The sequence below is a fragment of the Aethalodelphis obliquidens genome, unplaced genomic scaffold (genome assembly GCF_003676395.1).
Source record: "Aethalodelphis obliquidens isolate GAN/ISIS:26980383/991018 unplaced genomic scaffold, ASM367639v1 scaffold8, whole genome shotgun sequence".
Classification (NCBI taxonomy): Eukaryota; Metazoa; Chordata; class Mammalia; order Artiodactyla; family Delphinidae; genus Aethalodelphis; species Aethalodelphis obliquidens.
The window spans coordinates 10,292,633-10,317,949 of record NW_020837952.1 but is presented as its reverse complement, the minus strand read 5'-3'; the positions used below and the strand labels follow the sequence as shown (position 1 = coordinate 10,317,949).

Genomic DNA, 25,317 nt, shown 5'->3' with positions numbered 1-25,317 from the left:
TTTTCCTAATAAAAGTACAGGATCAGATAGCTTCACTGGTGAACTCTACCAAACATTGAAGAAGAATCAATACCAAGTCTTCTCAAACTCCTTCAATAAATTGAAGAAGAGGGAACTCTTCCAAACTCATTTTATGAGGCCAGTATTACATTAATACCAAACCAAGTTAAGGACACTACAGAAAAAGAAAATCTAGGCCAATATCCACAATAAACATACATGTAAAAGTCATTAACAGAATATTAGCAAACCAAATTCAAAAGTACATTAAAAGAATCATATGCCATGATCAGGTGGAACTTATTCCAGGTGTGCAGGGATGTTTTAGCATATGCAAATAATTCAGTGATATACTACATTAATGAAATGAAAGATATAAATGATATAATCATCTCAATAGATGTAGAAAAAGCATTTGGCAAAATTCAACATCCATTCATTATAAAAACTATCAACATTTAGAGAAGAGCTAACATCTGTCCTTCTCAAAATCTTCCAAAATATAGCAGAGGGAGGAACACTCCCAAACTCATTCTACAAGGCCACCGTCGCCCTGATACCAAAACCAGACAAAAACGTCACAAAGAAAGAAAACTACAGGCCAATATCACTGATGAACATAGTGCAAAAATCCTCAACAAAATACTAGCAAATAGACTCCAACAGCACATTAAAAGGATCATACACCATGATCAAGTGGGGTTTATCCCAAGAATGCAAGGATTCTCCAATATACTTAAATCAATCAATGTGATACACCATATCAAAAACCATATGATCATCTCAGTAGGTGCAGAAAAAGCTTTTGACAAAATTCAACACCCATTTATGATAAAAAAAACCTCCAGAAAGTAGGCATAGGAGAACTTACCTCAACATAATAAAGGCCATATCTGACAAACCCACAGCCAACATGGTCCTCAATGGTGAAAAACTGAAACCATTTCCACTAAGATCAGGAACAAGACAAGGCTGCCCACTCTCACTACTGTTATTCAACATTGTTTTGGAAGTTTTAGCCACAGCAATCAGAGAAGAAAAAGAAATAAAAGGAATCCAAATCAGAAAAGAAGAAGTAAAGCTGTCACTGTTTGCAGATGACATGATACTATACATAGAGAATCCTAAAGATGCTACCAGAAAACTATTAGAGCTAATCAATGAATTTGGTAAAGTAGAAGGATACAAAATTAATGCACAATCTCTTGCATTCCTATACACTAGTGATGAAAAATCTGAAAGTGAAATTAAGGAAACACTCCCATTTACCATTGCAATGAAAAGAAAAAAATACCTAGGAATAAACCTACCTAAGGAGACGAAAGACCTGCATGCAGGTCATTGGTGGCCCATGTAGAGCCTCATAGAGGAAATAAACTCTATCTCTCACCATTGGTTTAATCCTTTCCATATAACCCTTGAGTTTCTGTAATTCACCTTCAATGTCTGTTTCCAGAGTGAGTTATATAGATTTGTACTGGTTAGCCAAAACTTTGAACCTCTTAGAGAAGCCACCAAAGTCAGAAACAAGATCGCACATCCTGAGTCCACTCCGAGCAGCTTTGGAAGAATAAACTGGGCCAGTGTCCTTTTCTGTAGTACCCAGAATTTTTCCTGCTTGTTCTTGTCTCTCTTGTTCCTGGATGCCATCAGCTGCTTGGTGAAAATCAAATACAACATGAGCTCTATCAGATATAATAAGACTTTTTCCCCAGCCTTCCAGACCTTTTCCTTTTTGAACATTTTTTTTCTGCTTCCTCAAACAATCCAGGTAGATGAATTACCACACCATTTGCAATGAATGCAGTAACATTCGGATTTACCACTAGGTCAAAGATGAAAATTATACTCCAGGGCTTCCCTGGTGGTGCAGTGGTTGAGTCCACCTGCCGATGCAGGGGACATGGGTTCGTGCCCCAGTCCGGGAAGATCCCACATGCTGCGGAGCGGCTAGGCCCGTGAGCCATGGCCGCTGAGTCTGTGCGTCTGGAGCCTGTGCTCCGCAACGGGAGAGACCACAACAGTGAGAGGCCTGCGTACTGCAAAAAAAAAAAAAAAAGAAAATTATACTCCACAGAATCTACAACTGTATGGCCAGCATTATTTTCTCCCGGGCAGCGGTACATGATGTCGGCAGCCTGCACCAGCAGATCGACCACCTTTCCCTTGTCACCCCACTGCACACCGAGCACCACCATCACCCGCTTCCTTCTGGACCATGCCCTTGGACACCTGCAGTTGCTGTTGGGCAAGGAGGATGCCGCCAGGTTGGTCTTGGTGAATGCCACGGCTCCACAGACATGAGAGCCCGGAGGGGACACGGGCGGCTGGGAGTGCATGAATTGGGCTGCTCTCAAAGGTCTGTTTTAAATAACATAATTTTAAATCAACCTGATGCCATAAAGAACATCTGCTGAAAGCAAGACAACATTTAATTTGGCCTCATAGGTCTTATTCATCGAATATTAATGAATTGTTGGTTTCTTCATATAACATACTGGAATATATGAAACTCCAAGAAAATGTCAGTTGTATGTCTGTTTGGACTTTAAGGGTGTTATAGTATCTGGGAACAATTTTTATCTACATTCTACCTGAGTGAACCGTTTACTGAAAAAAAAAAAAAAATAATGAATTCCCCTATAATGACTACAGATTATGGACATTCTTTATAAGAGTGTGAACCATCTAAAGGAAGAACCCAGATCAGATTCATCCCTATAATCTAGTTGATACCAACATATGTTTTTAAAAATAGTGTTTTCAATAAATTCATTCAGTTCTGAATGAATGAATAAATAAAGGAAAGGGGAAAAAATTAATCGTGCTCTTTGGCATTCTGACAAGCAAACATATGATGAGGAACAAGAATATGTTACTTGTACAGTAAATATGAAATAGTTGATTTTTTGTTTCATCATTCTGGCAGGAAAACAAATTTAACCTTTGAACTTTTATTTGTTTTAAAAATGAAGAATACTTTGAAGTTGGTAGACACTGCAGTGGTAAAGACATTTGTAAATAGAATTTGAACAAGCTAAGGAATTACTGGTTTAATAAATGGAGCTTCGTTACAGTAGGTGGAACTGAAGGTCTCCACACTAATGCTGTTTGATGAAGAACAATGGAAAAGTAGACACAAACATTGTTAGATAGGAGTATACCTTTCAGTTCTTCATGTATAGGGTATTCTATTAAAAATTCAGTGAGGAGCCCTTCAAGATGGCAGAAAAGTAAGATGTGGAGATCACCTTCCTCCCCACAAATACATCAGAAGTACACCTACATGTGGAACAACTCCTACAGAACACCTACTGAACAGAAGACCTCAGACTTCCCAAAGGACAAGAGACTCCACACGTACCTGGCCATGTGGCTGACAGGGTCTTGGTGCTCTGGTCAGGTGTCAGCCCTGTGCCTCTGAGGTGGGAGAGCTGAGTTCAGGACATTGGTCCCCCAGAGACCTCCCGGCTTCACGTAATCTCAAATGGCAAAAGCTCTCCCAGAGATCTCCATCTCAACGCTAAGACCCAGCTCCACTCAACGACCAGCAAGCTACAGTGCTGCACACCCTATGCCAAACAACTAGAAAGACAGGAACACAACCCCACCCATTAGCAGGGAGGCTGCCTAAAATCATAATAAGGTCACAGACGCACCAAAACATACTACCGTATGCGGTCCTGGCCACCAGAAAGACAAGATCCAGCCTCATCCACCCGAACACAGGCACTAGTCCCCTCCACCAGGAAGCCTACACAACCCCCTGAAACAACCTTAGCCACTGGGGGCAGACACCACCAACAACGGGAATTACAAACCTACACCCTGCGAAAAGGAGACCCCAAACACAATAAGTTAAGCAAAATAAGAAGACAGAGAAACACACAGCAGCTGAAGGAATAAGGTAAAAACCCACCAGACCAAACAAATGAAGTGAAAATAGGCAGTCTACCTGAAAAAGAATTCAGACTAATGGTAGTAAAGATGATCCAAAATCTTGGAAATAGAATGGAGAAAATACAAGAAATGTTTAACAAGGACCTAGAAGAACTAAAGAGCAAACAAACAATCATGAACAATACAATAAATGAAATTAAAAATACTCTAGATGGGATCAATAGCAGAATAACAGGCAGAAGAACAGATAAGTAACCTGGAAGATAAAATAGTGGAAATAAGTACTGCAGAGTAGAATAAAGAAAAAAGAAAGAAAAGAATAGAGGACAGTCTCAGAGACCTCTGGGACAACGTTAAATGCATCAACGTTCGAATTGTAAGGGTCCCAGAAGAAGAAGAGAAAAAAAAGAGAGTGAAAAAATATTTGAAGAGATTATAATTGAAAACTTCCCTAATATGGTAAAACAAATAGTTAATCAAGTCGAGGAAGCTCAGAGTCCAATAAATGATAAGTCCAAGGAGAAACACGCCAAGACACATATTAATCAAACTATCAAAAATTAAATACAAAGAATAAATACTAAAAGCAGCAAGGGAAAAACAACAAATAACGTACAAGGGAATCCCCATAAGGTTAGTAGCTGATCTTTCAGCAGAAACTCTGCAAGCCACAAGGGAGAGGCAGGACATATTTAAAGTGATGAAAGGGAAAACCCTACAACCAGGATTACTCTACCCAGCAAGGATCTCATTCAGATTTGACAGAGAAATTAAAACCTTTACAGACAAGACAAAGCAAAGAGAATTCACCATCAAAGCAGCTTTACAACAAATGCTAAAGGAACTTCTCTAGGCAGGAAACACAAGAGAAGGAAAAGACCTACAATAACAAACCGAAAACAATTAAGAAAATAGTAATAGGAACACACATATCAATAACTACCTTAAATATAAATGGATTAAATGCTCCAACCAGAAGACATAGACTGGCTGAATGGATACAAAAACTAGACCCGTATATATGCTGTTTACGAGAGACCCACCTCAGACCTAGGGACACATACTGACTGAAAGTGAGGGGATGGAAAAAGATATTCCATGCAAATGGAAATCAAAAGAAAGCTAGAATAGCAGTTCTCCTATCAGACAAAATAGACTTTAAAATAAAGACTATTACAAGAGATAAAGAAGGACACTACATAATGATCAAGGGATCAATCCAAGAAGAAGATATAACAATTGTAAATATTTATGCACCCAACATAGGAGCACATCAATACATAAGGCAAATGCTAACAGCATAAAAAGGGAAATCAACAGTAACACAGTCATAGTAGGGGACTTTAACACCCAAGCTTCACCAATGGACAGATCATCCAAAATGAAAATAAGTAAGGAAACACAAGCTTTAAGTGACACATTAAACAAGATGGACTTAATTGATATTTATAGGGCATTCCATCCAAAACCAACAGAATACACTTTCTTCTCAAGTGCTCATAGAACATCCTCCAAAAGAGATCATATATTGGGTCATAAATCAAGACTTGGTAAATTTAAGAAAATTGAAATCATATTAAGTATCTTTTCTGACCACAATGCTATGAGACTAGATATCAATTACAGGGGAAAATCTGTAAAAAATTACAAACACATGGAGATTAAACAATACACTATTTAATAACCAAGAGATAACTAAAGAAATCAAAGAGGAAATCAAAAAATACCTAGAAAAAAATGACAATGAAAACACGAAGACCCAAAACCTATGGGATGCAGCAAAAGCAGTTCTAAGAGGGAAGTTTATACTAATACAGTCCTACCTTAAGAAACAGGAAACGCCTCAAATAAACAACCTAACTTTGCACCTAAAGCAATTAGAGAAGGAAGAACAGAAAACCCCCAAAGTGAGCAGAAGGAAAGAAATCATAAAGATCAGATCAGAAATAAATGAAAAAGAAATGAAGGAAACGATAGCAAAGATCAATAAAACTAAAAGCTGGTTCTTTGAGAAGATAAACAAAATTGATAAACCATTAGCCAGACTCATCAAGAAAAAAAGGGAGAAGACTCAAATCAATAGAATTAGAAATGAAAAAGGAGAAGTAACAACTGACACTGCAGAAATACAAAGGGTCATGAGAGATTACTACAAGCAACTCTATGCCAATAAAATGGACAACCTGGAAGAAATGGACAAATTCTTAGAAATGCACAAACTTCCAAGACTGAACCAGGAAGAAATAGAAAATATGAACAGACTAATCACAAGTAGTGAAATTGAAACTGTGATTAAAAATCTTCCAACAAACAAAAGCCCAGGACCAGATGGCTTCACAGGCGAATTCTGTCAAACATTTAGAGAAGAGCTAACACCTATCCTTCTCAAGTTCTTCCAAAACATAGCAGAGGGAGGAAAACTCCCAAACTCATTCTACAAGGCCCCCATCACCCTGATACCAAAACCAGACAAAGTTGTCACAAGGAAAGAAAACTACAGGCCAATATCACTGATGAACATAGGTGCAAAAATCTTCAATAAAATGCTAGCAAACAGAATCCAACAGCACATTAAAAGTATCATACACCATGATCAAATGTAGTTTATCCCAGGAATGCAAGGATACTTCAGTATATGAAAATCAATCAATGTGATGCACCATATTAACAAATTGAAGGATAAAAACAATATGATCATTTCAATAGATGCAATAAAAGCTTTGGACAAAATTCAACACCAATTTATGCTAAAAACCCTCCAGAAAGTAGGCTTAGAGGAAACTTACCTCAAAATAATAAAGAACATATATGACAAACCCAGAGCCAACATCATTCTCAATGGTGAAAAACTGAAACCATTTCCACTAAGATCAGGTACACGATAAGGTGTCCCACTCTCACTACTATTATTCAACATAGTTTTGGAAGTTTTAGCCACAGCAATCAGAGAAGAAAAAAAATGAAAGGAATCCGAATCAGAAAGGAAGAGGTAAAGCTGTCACTGTCTGCAGATGACATGATACTATACACAGAGAATTCTAAAGACTCTACCAGAAAACTACTAGAGCTAATCAATGAAGTTGGTTAAGTAGCAAGATACAAAATTAATGCACAGAAGTCTCTTGAATTCCTGTACACTAATGATGAAAAATCTGAAAGAGAAGTTAAGGAAACACACCCATTCACCATTGCAACATAAAGTATAAAATACCTAGGAATAAACCTACTTAAAGAGACAGAAGAACTGTGTGCAGAAAATTATAAGACACTAATGAAAGAAATTAAAGATGATACAAACAGATGGAGAGATATACTGTGTTCTTGGATTGGAAGAATCAACATTGTGAAAATGACTGTACTACCCAAAGCAATCTACAGAGTCAGTGTAATCCCTATCAAGCTACCAATGGCATTTTTTCATAGAACTAGAACAAAAAAATTAACAATTTGTATGGAAACACAAAAGACCCTGAATAGCCAAAGCAATCTTGTGAAAGAAAAATGGAGCTGGAGGAATCGGGCCCCCTGACTTCAGACTATACTACAAAGCTACAGTAATCAAGACAGTGTGGTTTTGGCACAAAAACAGAAATATAGATCAATGGAACAGGATAGCCCAGAGATAAACCCAGGCACATATGGTCACCTTATTGTTGATAAAGGAGGCAATAATATACAGTGGAGAAAAGACAGCCTCTTCAATAACTGGTGCTGGGAAAACTGGACAGCTACATGTTAAAGAATGAAATTAGAACACTCCTGAACACCATACACAAAAACAAACTCAAAATGGACTAAAGACCTAAATATAAGACCAGACACTGTAAAACTCTTAGTGGAAAACATAGAACACTCTATGCCATAAATCTCAGCAAGATCCTTTTGGACCCACCTCCTAGAGAAATGGAAATAACAAAAATAAACAAATGGGACCTGTTGAAACTTAAAAGCTTTTGCACAGCAAAGGAAACCAAAAACAAGGTGAAAAGACAACCCTCAGAATGGGGGAAAATGTTTGCAAATGAAGCGACTAACAAAGGATTAATCTCCAAAATTCACAAGCAGCGCAGGGAGCTCAGTATAATAAAAAGAAACAACCCAATCCAAAAATGGGCAGAAGACCTAAATAGATATTTCTCCAAAGAAGATATACAGATTGCCAACAAACTCGTGAAAGAATGCTCAACGTCATTAATCATTAGAGAAATGCAAATCGAAACTACAGTGAGATATCACCTCACACCAGACAGAATGGCATCATCAAAAAATCTAGAAACAATAAATGCTGGAGAGGGTGTGGAGAAAAGGGAACCCTCTTGCACTGTTGGTGGGAATGTGAATTGGTACAGCCACTATGGAGAACAGTATGGAGGTTCCTTAAAAAATTAAAAATAGAACTACCATACGACCTAGCAATCCCACTACTGGGCACATACCCTGTGACAACCGTAATTTAAAAAGAGTCATGTACCACAATGTTCATTGCAGCTCTATTTATAGTAGCCAGGACATGGAAGCAACCTAAGTGTCCATCGACAGAAGAACAGGTAAAGAAGATGTGGCACATAGATACAGTGAAATATTAGTCAGCCATAAAAAGAAACGAAATTGAGTTATTTGTAGTGAGGTGGATGGACCTAGGGTCTGTCATACAGAGTGAAGTAAGTCAGTAAGAGAAAAACAAATACCGTATGCTAACACATATATATGGAACCTAAGGAAAAAAAAAAGATTCTGAAGAAGTTAGGGGCAGGACAGGAATAAAGATGCAGACAGAGAGAATGGACTTGAGGACATGGGGAGGGGGAAGGGTAAGCTGGGAAGAAGTGAGAGAGTGGCATGGACTTTTATATACTACCAAATGTAAAATAGATAGCTAGTGTGAAGCAGCCCCATAGCACAGGGAGATCAGCTCAGTGCTTTGTGACCACCTAGGGGTGTGGGATAGGGCAGGTGGGAGGGAGACGCAATTGGGAGGAGATATGGGGATATATTTATATGTATAGCTGATTCACTTTGTTATAAAGGAGAAACTAACACACCACTTTAAAGCAATTATACTCCAATAAAGATGTTAAAAAAATAAAATAAAGAGAGTGACAATGTGGAAAAAAAAGTTCAGTGAGCTAGGCACATAATTAGCCATTCCTCCTGTCACAGTGAATCTCCTTTGTGAACACTCTGATGCACCTTGACATGGAGTGCTCCAGCTGGGTGGCTTGCCTTTAAATAAGGATCTACTGGCTAATTCGCATTAACTTTTCTTGGATTTCTGATAGTTTCAGAGACACTCCTTTTTAAGAAGCTGCTTCTGAAGATAAGAGATTCGCCTGTTTCAGATATTGCTTTTCAGTGGAGGGATTTTGGAAATGTCAGGTGGAATTTCTTATTTTCACAATGTCTCTCCTTTCATTCCACGCAGTGGGGCACAGAGATGAGGTGAATAGGAATGCTAAACATCCTTGACTGCACAGGATATTCTTGCTCAGTAATTAATTGTCCTGCCCAACATGTAGATAATGTCTGTGGTAACTAGCCTCCAGGATGGCCCCAGATATTCCCCACCTCATGGTGTTCACAGATGTGTATTCCCATCTCACATTATACCAGGATTGATCTGTGTGATCAACAGAATATGGAAGAAGAATTGGTACATCACTTCCAAGATTAGGTTATAATATACACTGCCTTCTTTCCTGGTTGCACATTGTTTCTCTCTCTGTCTCTCTCTCACATACCTTGCTCTGGAGGAAGCCAGTTGCCCTGTCGTAGGATATTCGGTATGCGTAAGGTTACGTCCACAAGTCAAGGAACTAATGTCTGTAGCCAGTAGCTAATAAGGAACTAAGGTCTGACAACAGCAATGTGAGTGAGCTGGGAAATCTGTCTTCTGGTCCCAGTGGAGCATTCATATGACTGCCATCCCATCCAACAGCTTTATGGCAATTTCATGCAAGACCCTGAACCAGAACCAGTTCACGTAAGCCTCTCCCAGATTGCTGACCCTGGGAAATTTTGAGATAAATGATTCTTTATTTAATCTGATAAATTTTGAGATGATTTGTTATGCAACATTAGATAACTAATACAATGTCCCTGCTGACAGGTCTGGTGGCAAGTATTTTATTTATCTGAAAAATCGCATATATGGATACTTAGTCTAGTTGTTTTCTGGACAAAACCTAAAATACTGTCTCCTGACAAGTAAAATTTTGATTCTTTTTATGTGATCTTATATTTAGTATAGCTTATAAATGATGTCATGTGAAATACTTCATAGTCTGTTTTTTTAACCATGCTGTAATGTTTTATAATGTATATATATATTATTACACCATATTTTGAAATATTAAATTTTCTGTGTGGTATTTGGATGAATTATTGGATATTGGCCCATGTTAATTGTTAGTCTCCCACATATCCAATTTAAAACCTTTCTCATTGGTGGTATAAATTGCCATGGATTGGATATTTAAAAATTAATTGAATCATTGGCAGGACAGGAAAAAGAGTATGAAACCAGCCCACTTCATACAGACCTGAAATTCATCTCTTTAGTGTTCAGTAAATGGTTGAGAAATATCACCTGTGTTTGAAAAATCTCTTACTTATTTATCCTATTTAAATATTCAGGTATCAACATGTAGTTGATAACCACATTGATTAAAATTATATTCATGGAGATAACAGTGGAAAATTTTCCTATATTTATAATAACTTTTCAGATCAGTACCATGAGGGGAGACACAATAATCTGTGTCTCAATATTTCCCTCTGTGGCTCAGACATGTAAAAATTTACATGGCCTGTTTTTGTGGGTGAAGTTCACCTTCACTTTTACTCTTTGGATCGATCTTGTCCCTGGCTGAGTCTAGGAAAAGAAGGGATATGAGAGGTTTTTTTAAATTAAAAAAGAAAAACAAGTCAAAATAAAGTAAAAAATAATTGATATAATGAGTTACAGTAAAGACTCTATGAATAATTATATATGACAAGATAATCATCCACCAACATTGGCCAGTAATGTGTAATCAGGAAAAGGCTGATAATTTTAAGTTTTATCCTGACATACTTGGTCCTATGTCTATGAATTCTGATTTTATGATACTCACACACAGAATTCAAGTCCTGAATGATTTGGGGGCTGTAGTATTAAAGTACTTGGTCTTCTACAACAACATCAGTTTACTGAATACTTTGTGTCAGGTGCTGTTATAAGCACTGGAGACACTGACAATGAACAAAGACCAAAAAAGTCCCTGTCCTCATTATTGTATCTAGTGTGATAAGACAGTCAATACATAAATGAACAGTGTCTCCCCAAAATTCACATCTATCTGGAACCTTGAGATGTGACCTTATTTGGAAAATAGGGCCTTTGCAGATGTAATTAAGTAAAGATAAGATCACACTGGATTAAAGTTGGCCCTAAAGCCAGTGATGTGTGTCCTTAGAAGAAGAGTAGAGGACACACAGAGAGAGACAGAAGGGATGAGGTGAAGATGGAGAGAGACTGGTGTGTTTCATGCACGGGGGTGCTGCTAGTTTAAACAGAGTAGTAGAAAGGCATGAATGATGAAGTAACATTGAGTGAAATTATTAGTTTATTTGTCTTCTTCCTAAGTCTGGGCATTACACATTCAACTCTGTATTAAGACCCTTTTCTTCCATCGGTAGCCAGGGCAATTTGAGGCGATAGTAGCAAAGACAGATCTCTTATCCACTGTCTGGGCTTCTAGTCATCTCAATTATACAGAATGCAAGAGAAAATATAAATTGGTTACAAAATTTGTAATATTAAAAAATTGTTACCAAAGATGACATATACTTTTATTTCAAAAGACATTTAGTCTGATACAATGGAATTATTTGCTAGTTTAATAAATTTTGTGAGCTTGTATATGGTATTAAAGAAAACAACCTAGAGACTAGAGGCAGAGCCTGTGCAAAGCTGATCTAGTGAGAAGAGATAATGGATAACAAGGGTACATAGAGACAGTGATAAAGTACCTACTGCCTATTCAGTGCAGACACAGGCACAAATAACTATATGCATCCAGGTAGAACCTGAGAACAACACTCGATTAAAGTTATATATAAAAGTTTTTTATATATTGCGGTGGCCAAAAAGTTCGTTTGGGTTTTTCCATAACATATCTTTAAACTGGTTGATTCACTATTTCCTCCTTACTTTCTTCATTCATTGAAAAAATCCCTGGCAAATCAAATGTCTAATATATATTACCTTACAATACATAAGCTTATGGTTTTACGGTCATGGGCTTACAGGATTAGAGTTATACATTAGAGGTTAGTGTACTATAATATGCTCTTTATTATTTAAAGTACCATGAGATAAGAAAAAAGAGAGTAATCAGTGTGGTCTGTATTGTTCTTGGAAGGTATCACAAGGCACTGATATTTGATCTGAATATCTCAGGATATGTGAGCTAGCCTGTAGGACTGGGTATACGCAAATTAAAAAAAAAAAAACAAGAAAATGCAGGGATTCAAAAAATTCTGTGATGTATTTTAAAAACAGAAAGTTTCTCTGATTAACTGGAACAGTTCTCAATTCTGGCTGTACATTTTAATTTCCAGGGGTTCATTTAAAAGAAATCTATGCCCAGTCCTACTAGTGACTAACTAAAGTGGGATGTGGGATCTCAGCTGACGGGCCCTAAGTATGTTTATTTTTTTAAGCTCTCTAGGTGATGTGAATGTGAAGTCAGCACTGAAAATCACTGCCTAGGAGGCAGTCTAAACTGGAGTATTTGTGGAAGTTGATGTGTAAAGCTAGGTTGAGGGTGGGTGGTGAATAACCTGGTGTCTGTTAATAAGGCATTTGGATGTGATGTTCACAGTCATAAACCTAGATCGTCAAATAAATTACTTATATTGATACTTCTAATTCAGTTGTAAAATAATTATTTGCATAAAATCAGTAAGAATCAGTTATCAAAAAATTTCACTTGTGTTAAATTTCTCATTCCTTTATGGTAGTATTTTCTCAAATAGGAGTCTGGGGGCATATGCAGTCCCTGATTTACCTCAAGATTTGTTTTCTACTTTTGTTCTTTCATTTTAGGTATAATTTCAAAACATACACATTTTTTATCATCTGGATGACTATGCTGTAAATAAATATTACATCATTGTCTGTAGGTAGAATCATATTGGAACCAAGTAGAACTACTTCAGTTATCGGGACTAATATGAAACGAAAAGAGGCAGATGTACAAAGATTCATTAAAGGCCAAGCGGCGCAGAAAAGCATAACATAGAAAAACAGGTTTTATGTAGTTCAAAGAGAGATGAAAGGTGGAAAACAGAGGCATCACACAGTCAAACATAGATTAAGGCATGGAGAACCCCAAATAATCTGTGCTGCTAGAGGTCAACTTCATGTTCACATCGTGAGCAATGTGAGTTAAAGTGATATCTTAGTCACGTTATCTTGAGCTCAATTTTGTATTTTTCTTTGCATATATTCTTATTTACTTTGTTTTTATGGTATTTAAAAGCTATGGCATGCAGTATGCCTAATTTTATATAGTATATTTTAAAAATGAATATGCCAACACTCACTTTTCAGAAAACATAAATAAATCTATTTGAAGGTAATTTTAAATATATGTAACAGGTTTAAAAATTTTTTAAACATATATAACAGGTTTTTGAAACATTGCTTTAGAGATAGGGAACTAGAATGGAAGTAACACAGAAGATGAAATTGAAGATTCTGAATAGTAATCCAGCTCCATCATCTGTTAGTTTTGTAAACTTTGTAAAACACTTAAGTTCTATGAGCCTTGGTATTTGGTCTGCAATATGAGATTAAGTATACACTTCTTGCAGGGTTATACCTATGATTTTGTGACCGTTAAATGAGATCACTTACATTAAAGGGGCCAAAAATTAGTAGATGTTAGATAAACATTACTGGCTTCCTGATGATGGAAAAACGATATGATGGTTGGGGCAAATCTTATAAGTACTTTGAAATGATTTGAAATAACGCTCTGTGCGTGTGTGCGTGTGTGTGCTTGTGTGTGCGTGTGTATGTGAGAGAGAGAATGTTCAATGCGGTGGCAAAATGGCATGCTAGGAAAGCTTCCAAAGCCTTAAAGCACTTACCTTCTGTAATCTACAGCCTATCAATCTCCTGACAATACCAAGAAGAGATGAGGGGGTTAGTGATTGACTGGGGAATACGCAGGCAAGAGGGCCCTGTGCTGAGGCCAAAGCCTGCATGTGGCTTTGGTCTTAATAACTTTCCGTTACACACACTTCCTTTAGCACCAGTGAAACAAGGTTTGATTTATTTTTGATGGATCTTCTCCACTTCGGAACTCTATTGGTTTCAAAGCTGTGGCTGCAGCAACACCTGAAGTGATTTTTATCACTGCCATAAAAGCATTAAATGATTTCAGGTGCCAGAGACCTTTTTCGGGTTCTGCTGTTTGATAAGTGAAGTCAGTTGTTAAAAAATGTTTTTCAGCTGCTTTAACTTTTGACATGCCCCTAGAAAATCTATATTCTTGTACCCAACAGGATGTCTCGTGCTTTGTAAATGTGGGGAAACACAGACTGAGATTTGTGAGTGATGTGTGATATTCTACATAGAATAAGCAAAATGTGGTTATTGTTGTTTGTTTGTTGTTATTTGGTTTTTTTTTTTTTTTGGTTGGCTTTCGTGTGATTTTAGTAGAAACTGTTGGTAAGGAGGTTGTGGGAAGATCACATGTGTTCTCTTTTTTTACTCCCAGTTTAGAGAATTAAAGGCTAATTTTAAAAGTACATCCCTCAGTCATTAGGCAATTATAACTAAACCAGCTAGGCAGAGGAGTTTTATTTGACTCTAATTTTAACGTCCTCTGGCACTGCTTGTTCAGTGTCCTACTGAGGTGGATTATAGTGTCTTTCCAAATCAGGTCACCTTCTGGAGCGTGATAGTACAAATGAGTGTCAAAGGTGTATAGTTAGAGAAAATTATCCATATAAGGACCACACAAGAATTGCTGCAGTCACCTCTGAGCTCACTGTAGGCTCAGATTTAAGACATTGAGGGCTAATATTTAAAAGGTATGTCTAGAATGCAGTGAAATAATCAACTTTGTGGTAATAGCAGCTTTCTCAGAAAATGACTTATCTACTTCTCCTTTAACACATAAATGTTAATCTGAAGTCTGCAGGCTTCCACAGATAACTATCATTATTTCTTAATATTCCAATAATTTTAAGAGGGAAAATAAAGTGAGTAAATGAAAATTATATTATAGTCCATGCACATGCCTAGATCTTATTATTTTCTACTCTCAAATTTCCAAATCCAAAAGGTAACCAATATAAACAAAATCTGTGTAGCTTTGATATCTTGGTTCATCAGTTTTGGACTAATTCCTTGAAAATTTGTGTGGAAGTATTGCAGGGTCCATTGTGTGTGTGATAAAACACCTGGAAATTTGATCAGTCATATATGTGTGCATATAAGAGGATAATGTGGGCAAAATATTAGAAATAGAAACTGTCCTAGGAAATAGAAACTTTAAGATAACTAGAGTTCTAATAATAGCTGAGTATATTATAATATGCTTATATGTAGCTCCTGAGAGTTTGGAAATTAATCATACAGGGATGCTTTCCATTTCTATATGCAGTAAAGCCACAGTTCCTTCCCATCTTTTATGTTGCTCTTCTCCTAAAGCATGAAAGAAAAAAAATTGACCTAGCTTCTATTATTTAAGTGATTTCTTTTTTCAAGGTTCTGTTGAGCACATGGCAAAAATATGCCAAAAAGTGTTAGGTTTAAAGAAACAGCTACAGGGACTTTCCTGGTGGTGCAGGGGTTAAGAATCCTCCTGCCAATGCAGGGGACATGGGTTCGAGCCCTTGTCGAACCCATGGGGGTCCAGGAAGATCCCACATGCCGCAGAGCAACTAAGCCCATGTGCCACAACTACTGAGCCTGTACTCTAGAGCCCACGAGCCACAACTACTGAGACTGCACGCCACAACTACTGAAGCTCACATGCCTAGAGCCCGTGCTCCGCAACAAGAGAAGCCACCGCAGTGAGAAGCCTGCGCACCACAACAAAGAGTAGCCCCTGCTCGCTGCAACTAGAGAAAGCCCGTGTGCAGCAATGAAGACCCAACACAGCCAAAAAATAAATAAATTAAATAAATAAATTTATAAAAAAAATAAAGAAACAACTACAATGAAACCAATCAGATCAAGTCATAAAGGGATAGGGCCTTTATTTTCCACAGAAAAATTGTGTCAACTTTTAAAAAATTATAATGTTCTTAAAATACTGTAGAGTTAGAAAGAGATACATGTCTTCTACATTAGTGGACACAAACCTATAAAATACCAAGAGAGATTTTGCTATCCAAATATCCAATGAATATCTGAGGAAGAATGCTTGGGTTCTGTAGAGAGAGGGTTTGAGAGCTGTCTCTTAATTCATTCCTTCCTAATGGAAACCCTGACCTGATACACTGTGCTATGCTGAAATGGAATGCATCCTACATCAGAGCTTCTTTCTAAAGTGGCTGTAGAATTTTCAGCTCAGTACCCTGGGAATTATAATTTTTCATTGACCTCTTTTGACAATATGGGTGTTTGCAAGACATGGGGGATGCAAAAAATAGAAGAAATAAGTAATGAATACGAAAATTTAAATCATTATTCGAAACAGTACAAAGCAAACTAAGCACTGCAGGATATTTAATCAGTAATATGTAAGATAATTTGTAATACTCTCGCAGAATGCAAAATGAAGGAGCAAAAGGAAAAATGGTACTGAGGTAAGTTAGTTACCTAAATTGTGAAGTAGAAGGAAAATTTCATATTTTTGAAATAACCATAACAATAAGAGCAGAAGAAAAAATTAGAATTGTATTAGAATAAAATTCCACAGTTGAAAATTGAAATGAACCAAAATAAAGCAGGAAAAATAATTAATTAAAAGAAACACATAATGAAGTGATATTTTAAAATTTTATGAATAAAGTTTAATCCCATAGGAATTCAGGACTTTTGAAAAGTTGAAAAAAAAAGCTCACATGTTAAAGTGCAAAAATTAGGTTGAGATCAACATATTCAATGACATTAAATGCCTTCAGAGAAGGGCGTAATGGCTACAAAATTCTGAGAAAAAAATATTGTCAACAATAATTCCATGCCAAGTCTAGTTGTAATTCTTTCTTAGTCATAATGAAAAAGAAAATATATGCATACATACATAAAGGTAAATAAATGAAGATGTTCTGAAGCAAACATTAAGATATATACTCATCATATATGTTTTTTTTGGGAAAAAAAGCTGCTCTAGTTACCTATTTTTGTGTTGCAAGTTAGTGGATTAAAATGGATTAAAAGGTCTTGGCTGGGTGGTCACCACTTGGAGATCTTTTATGCAGTTGTAATTAAGTGTCAGCAGAGTATAACATACCTCAGCTAGGTGTCCAAAATGGCTCATTGATATGATTGGCAGTTTATGCTTTCTGTCAGTGCTAGGCTCATCTGGACTGTCAATCAGAGCAGCTACACATGACTTCATTAGGTGGCTTGGGCTTCTTGCAGCCCAATATCTTGATTTGAAGTGGGGACATCCCCAGATGAGGCATTCAGAGAACCAACCTTCTAAGAGACTAAGGCAGAAGCAATAAGACTTTTTTAAAACTGGGCTTGGAAAAGTCATCCAGCATCATTTCAACCATGCAGAAGTCAAAAAGGTCATTTAAAAAAAACCCCATGCACCCCAATGTTCATAGCAGCATTATTTATCATTGCCAAGATATGGAAGCAACCTAAGTGTCCATCAACAGATGAATGGGTAAAGAAGATGTGGTATATATATATAATGGAATACTACTCAGCCATAAAAAGAATGAAAATTTGCCATTTGCAGCAACATGGATGGACTTGGAGGACTATATGTTAAGTGAAATAAGTCAGAGAATGACAAATACCATAAGATATCACTTATATGTGGAATCTAAAAAATATGACAAACTAATTAATACAACAAAAAAGAAGCAAACCCACAGATACAGAGAACAAAATAGTGGTTACCAGTGAGCAGGGGAGGGACAATATAGGGGTGGGTGAGTGGAAGGCGCAAACTATTGAGTATAAGATAGGGTCAAGGATGTATTTTACAACATGGGGAATATAGTCAACATTCTGTAATTACTGTAAATGTAACCTTTAAAGTGTATAAAATTTTTTTTTAAAAAGAAAATAAATCCTATTTATACATGTGTAAAATACCAAAGAATTTGAAACCAATTTTAATCCACACAGTATCTCATTACTCAGGCTAATTGAGAGATGACTGAATCTCACCATACATAAATTAAAACAAAGCAACTGTAAGCGCAAAGATTCGGAGTCAAAAAGGAAATTAAGGCAATAATCATAGATTGTTTAGGGAAGAGCAACCATGTCAACAGTACATCTCAAAACTTGGAGAGGTTGCTAAAACAGTACACAAAGAAAAATGTAGATGAATAGCTTTAATTTATTTCATTTTTCAGTCAAAAATAAAATTAAAGCAAATAAACAAGTAGGACTACATTAAACTAAAAATTTTCTGCACAGCAAACAATCAACAAAATGAAAAGGAAACCTATGGAATGGGAGAAAATATTTGCAAATCTGATAAGAGGTCAGTATCCAAGATAAGAAATGTGTACAACTCAGAAAAAAAAAATACAAATAACCCAATTAAAATGGCCAACAGGCACATGAAAAAATGCTTAACATCGCTAATCATTAGGGAAATGCAAATCCAAACCGCAATAAGATATCTCCTCACATACACTAGAATGGCTATCATCAAAAAGTCAAAAGATAACTAGGGTTTGTGAGGATGTAGAGAAAAGGGAGCCTAGAACCTTGTACACCATTGGTGGGAATGTAAATTGGACAGCCATTATGTAAAAACAGTTTGGAGATTCTTTTAAAAATTAAAAATACAACTACCATTTGATCCAGCTATCTCACATCTGGGTATATATCTGAAGGAAATAAAATTGGTATCTGAAAGAGATATCTGCTGTCCCATGTTTATTGCAGCATTATTCACAGTAGTATGTCAATGGACAGGTGAATGGATAAAGGAGATGTGATATATATGGAAATACAATAGAAAACTGTTCAGCCATTGAGAAAGAAGGGAATCCTGCCATTTGTGACAATACAGAGGAACCTGGAATACATTAGCTTGGGTGAAATAAGCCAGACACAGAAAGACAAATACTGCATGATTTAATTATATGTGAAACCACGCACACATAAAATAAAGTCAAACTTATAATAACGGAGTAGAATGGGGTTATCAGGGCCTGGAGAGTGGGGATGTATTAGTCAGAAGGTACAAACTTTCAGTCATAAGATGAATAAGTTCTGGAGACCTAATGCACAACATGACTATAGTTAATAATAATGTATTAATACTTGAGATTTGCTAAGAGAGTAGATTCCAAGTGTAACTATGTGAGGTAATGGATATGTTAATTAGCTTGATCGTGGTAATTATTTCATGATGTATACATGTATCGAAACATTAGCTTGCACAATGTAAATATATACAATTTTTATTTGTCAGTCATACCTCAGTAAAACTGGAGAAAAAAGAGAAATAGAAAAGTCTCTGTCAAAATCAAAATCCAAAGAAAAGAAAATTATTCCTGAAAAATATCTCCAGTTCTGGATGGTTTTACTGGTCTCTTCATTGCTTTCAAACCTTCATTTCCTGCCATATAGATTGTTCCAGGGCAAAAGTAATACAAAAATCTCCAATATCACAAGTATACCAAATTCTGATAAAGTTAAGATGAAATATTACTTACAAAGATATATGTAAATATTTTCAGTAAAATAATGAAAATCAAGTCTAGCACAAAAGAACCATCGTCACTGGTTAAGAGTGTAAATTAATTTGGAATTTACAACATAAACCTTAAACATGTTTTTCTTTATAATGCAGTTTCTCCATGTGGAACTTTAAGGAACTTTAATTAAGGGCAGAGATGCCCTTAATTATTAATAAAAGTGTTTTTTATCACATATTTATAATAATTACAATAAATTAGTGATAAATTAGAGAAAACCAAAATATCCCATAGGGTATTTCCCACATTGTCTACAATGAGCCTGTTTTGATTGGAAACATTAGAAAAAATTAGACAAATCATATATTAGAAAATATGTACTTTTTTATAATTAGGAAAACATTAAAATATTTTCAGTTTCAGTTACAATAACTTTATACTCAAGGGGAAATAATGATAATAGGGAGAAGATGGGAATTATCTCCTAATTATAGTACATTAATTGTAGACTTATTTTGGTGTTCCTGGAAAAAACATACCCTATTTCTAAAAGATAAAGCAGCTAACTGACTGTAGACTACTTTAGCTATTTGGAGCAAAAATAAACTGATACAGTGGCTATTTGTCAAATAAGCCTTGAACTTTCCCCACTCTGCTCTTTGCTCAAACTGTACATTTTCCTGCTCATATCTACTCATCAAAATTGTACCTATTGTATTCATAAAACACTTGGCACTACTTACATGGATTTCTGGTATACTGCTCTAGATTATATCTGTTTGTGAACACGTTTCGCCTCACTTTCTGACTCTTAGAAGACAAGTAGCCTATTCTATTCATCACTATGTCTGGCATAGGAACATAGAGCACAGTGCCTGGCATTTACAAAGTGCTTCATAAATATGTGACAAATAAATAAATATTGAGTAAGTTGGGTCTCTTGTCAGGATCTTGGCTTTTTTATTATTATTATTATTCCAGTTTTCTGGTCTTCAGATAACTCAATAATTCAGTGAAAGGACTAGAATTTGCAGTGAAAGGATTAGAATTTCTGGGGATATGAGCCTGTCACAGATATTGCTGAATCATCCGGTATGCCATACATAGATGCTGTACTTATCTTTACTTTGTTTTTCCCCTTATTTGTCTACTTCCTATCGGTTCCATTTCTGCCATGCTGGATTCAACTCTGTGCTGCAGGGGCTGGAATTCTGCATAGTCCATTTTTCCTAGACTCCCATTTACGTTCTGCCAGTGGGAGTCACTGGCAAGAAATTGAAATTGTGGAGAGAAAAATTATTTTCCTATTATTTTTCTGTTTTAACAACAGTTCTGATAGGACTGGCCTACTAAGCCTAGCAGCGGGAGGCTTAGGAATCCAGCAGTGTTTAGAGCTATGCTAGTAGTGCCGGCTAGCTGTGGGCTTCCAGTGGCTTTGGCGATTCTGGCAGAAGTACTCGTACTTTCATCAGGTGCGTGGCAGAATATTCTTATTCTGAATATTATCACTAGGTCAATGTAGCAACTTGTCTTAGTTTGTTTGGTCTGCTCCGACAAAATACCATAGACCAGGTGGCTTATAAACAGCATGGATTTATTCCTTACAGTTCTAGAGGCTGGGAAGGTCAAGGCACTGGCTGATTCTGTGTCCCGTGAGGGTTTGCTTCCTGGTTCATAGATGGCTGTCTTTTCCCCATGTCCTCACATGGCTGAACGGGTGAAGGAGCTCTCTGTGGTCCCTTTTATAAGGGCACCAACTCATCACCTGCCACACGTCTCACCTCCAAATACCATCATATGGAGGATTAGGCTTCAACATATGACTTTTGGGGTGACATAGGCATTCAGTCTATAGCAAAACCAAGATCTGGGATGTCAAATGGTAGGCAATGTGAAGAAAAATTAATGATGACCCACACATATTTAGTTAATGCCATATTGTCATTTATTTCCATCAACAGGCTAAGTAGGAAGTGATGTAGTGGATCCAAGGAGGGGTGACAAGTATACACTACTTAATTGGAGTCAGTGAGTCTCTCTCTCCCCATCTCAGCCACCACTGGCTCATAGTTGGTATGTCTCTGACCTTTGACAGCAAGATATCTTCCTGTCTGCCCAAGAAAGTTGCAGTTGCCTCACAGCATACTGTGTGGTCCATAAACAGAATGGATCAGTGTTTTCCTGAGATATGTGGGGAGATCAGTGCTCAGAGACAAACTGGGCTTTCATACTGAAATTATTATTCGAGGGTTGGGAGTATATTAGGCAAGGGTATTAGCAGACATGGATGCCTCAACAGACTTTCTCTCAAACACACAGCATGTTTACCTTGATGGGTTTTTTTTGGAGGGGGGTGGTAAAGACATATTTTCTTTTTTTCAGAGTATAATCCTCAAAAACATGTTCAAAAACAAGTTTCATATAAATATATGTGTAACATTTCTTAATAAGAACTTGTTTACAATTTGGCAAAGCTGGGCAAAAATGCTTTATCAAAACAAGTTTATTTTTTGTATTTTACATGCTGCAAATATTTTACATACTGCACACATCACAAGATGGTTCCCACAACAGAGTATAGCTCCAGTAGTGTCACTGGTGAGTGGTTTCTCTTAAGGCCATCTCCTCTCTTTCATTTTCCTCCCATCAGAAATGTTGAGATCTGCTTTCTGTAGTTACAGGTTTCTGGGCTACCTCTCAGCCCATTTACTCTTTTAGTTCCATCATTTTTTATACCTAAATCTTTATATTAAGTTCTCTCTGCTGTTTGACCTTAGAGTGGTCCTTCCCTCGTTCCCTCCCTGCCTCCCTGCCTCCCTCCCTCTTTCCTTCCTTTCTTCCCTCACTCCCTCTCTCCTTCCTTCTTTCCTTCCTTTCAGTTTTTTTTAAATTGAACTATGACACATATATATATTAGTAGCAAATATCTCAAAGATTTAAAATTCTTCTCGGTGATAACATTTAGGAAATAAGAAAAGCAAGTTAATACAATGAAACGATTCAAGAGTTTGATTGACAGTAGATTGAATGTATTGAACTATTATTTGAGACATTCCCATCCATTAGGTACTGAGATGAGCATCTGGCATAAACTTTACCATACGTCTATGGTGATGGTACTCATAGAATGCATATTTTACATATATTGATACTGAGAAATAAATAGACTAAGGAAGTTCCCCTAAGTCACATAGTTGGAGAGTTACATAACCAAGACTCAAGTCATGTGTATGCATCTTCATTAATTGATACTCATAAATATTAATACGCAGTAAACATGAATAGTTATTGATAAACTCATATTTATTAGTTAATAAATATTTATTAAATGCCTATTGTCAGACACCAGGTTTATTTGTATTACAGCCCTGATGCAATTGAAGAAAAAAATCTGAATACAGCACCCAAACCCTTAGAAACAGTCTTATACTACCTTTTTACAGTACGGCAAAGCAAAGGCATAGTTAGCTGCTCTTACCTCATTCCTGTTCTGATAATAATATATTTTTCAGAAATTTATTAGGTGTATAAAAAAAATTATCAGAGTAGCATTCCTTAAAGACACCTGTGGGCATGTCATATTTGATTGTCCGTTGGCGATACTGTATGTTTAGAGTTTTATTTCATTATGGTGTTAGTCCCCTAAGGGCGTGGTGATTCCTGTAACACTTTCAGAGGATCTGCAATGTTAAAATTATTTTTATAGTAATATTATGACATTGTTACCTTTTCTCTGTGCCTTTTTCGCTGTGTGATAATTTCATTGATGGTGTAATAACAATGGTGGAAAAAACTACTGGTAAAGTAGCTCAAAACAAGGCAGTAGCCCTCAAATGTACTAATATTATATTCTTCATCACCATAAACTTGCTGTAAAGAAATTAAAAACTCAGTTTCACTTAAGATTGTTCTTGAATATTTAATAAGAAAAATTAATTTTATTAAATCTCAGTGTTTATGTACATGCCTTTTTAATATTTTGTGTGACAGAAAGAAATATGTGTAAATCATTTCTACTATGTAACGAAGTATGATGACTACTCAAGGAAAAGCACTTGTGCAATTGTGCTACTAGCTGATATAGCTGCTTTTTTCACAAAAAATTGTTTTTACTTGAAAAAAGAAACTAACAGGCAACCTATGGTTAACCAGACTTGAGTATTTGGCATACGTTTTCTCAACAATGAACAGAGTCTGTAACTTCAAGGAAAATGACAGTATTTTTTTCAATGACAGTATTTTTTTCAATGACAAAATTTGGGCCTTCAAGTGAAAATTAAAATTTTGAAAACTTGTACTTGTCCCTGCGTGCTTAAAAGCTTCCAGATACTTAAATACTTTACAAATAAGCTTGGCCGTAATATTAAAAATATGGCTTTTTGTTGCTGCATAGTGAACTGTGTCAAACATTTAGAAGATCTGCATAACTCAGTGAACCAATATTTCTAAAATAATCAATGCCTGGTGTTACCAAAATCATGCACGAATAAAAGATCCATGTAAAATGCAAGACAGATCAATTTTATGGAGGAAAATGTACACACTGTTTTAGATTGCTGAATTTGCTGTGGTATCAAATATCATGTTTCCTCAGTTTTCACATCTCTTAAGTATCTGTGAGGCTGGTTTCTGTTTTTGCCTCAACTAAGACAATGTACAGCTACAGACTGAATGTAGAAGCAGATAGGAGAAAGCTACTGTCTTCTATTAAACCAGTCATTACAGATATTTGAAAATATTTACTACAATGCCATTCTTCTCACTAAAGGTTTTCTTTGAGAAATAATTATTTTTTAAAACATTTTTGGAAATGTGTAATAAGTTTATTATTTTATCAGTAAATATTTCCCTCAGTGTTAATTTCTAATATGATGAATATAATAGATATAGCCCACATGAACACCATCTCCTTATAGTCCTCAATAATTCTTAAACAGTTTAAAGGGGTGTTATTTTACAACCTCAGGAGTTCCCTGGGTGAAGTCTGAAACTGGCCCCTGTACACAGAGGGCAAGGAGAGACTTAAGGAAGAGGCAGACCACTCCAGGTTGGTAGATGGCAGATTTAACAAGCAAGGGAACTTACATATGAGGCCTGTCTTAGGTCCTACAAGTAGATCTCTGCACCTCAGGCCAGAATCTTAAAGTTTATTTAAAGGCCTGACCAGGGTTCAATCACATATTCAGTCCAGATGGTCACAATAACACCCTACTTTCTCAAAGCTATGTCCTTGAAACAGCTCCTAGTGTGGGAATGGTGGGTGGAATGCACATTCCAAAGACAAGGGAGGGGGTGAGGAGCCTCCAATTGCCCAGGTCCAGCTTGCAGTCAGTTGGCAGTCACATCCTCTTGATGACCTCCTCTAACAAGGGTCCTGAGAGCAAAAGTTCTGAGAATTGCTTCACTAAGCATTTATTAATAAAGTTATTAGTAGATTATAGAATTAACATTTGCCAGAATTAGAAGTTTCCCTCAGTTTAGTTAGTTATTTCCCTCAGTTTAGTAGTTATTCTTGGGGGAGAACACTCCTCTTCTATGTGTCTTTGCTAAATGATGGAGCCATAGTCCCTCTTT

General features: G+C 36.4%; 1 pseudogene; it reads right to left on the bottom strand.

Annotated features, from left to right (window-relative positions):
* Positions 1 to 1,306: 1,306 nt before the first annotated feature.
* Positions 1,307 to 3,372, bottom strand: LOC113621259 (adenylosuccinate synthetase isozyme 2-like; annotated as a pseudogene).
* Positions 3,373 to 25,317: the final 21,945 nt, after the last annotated feature.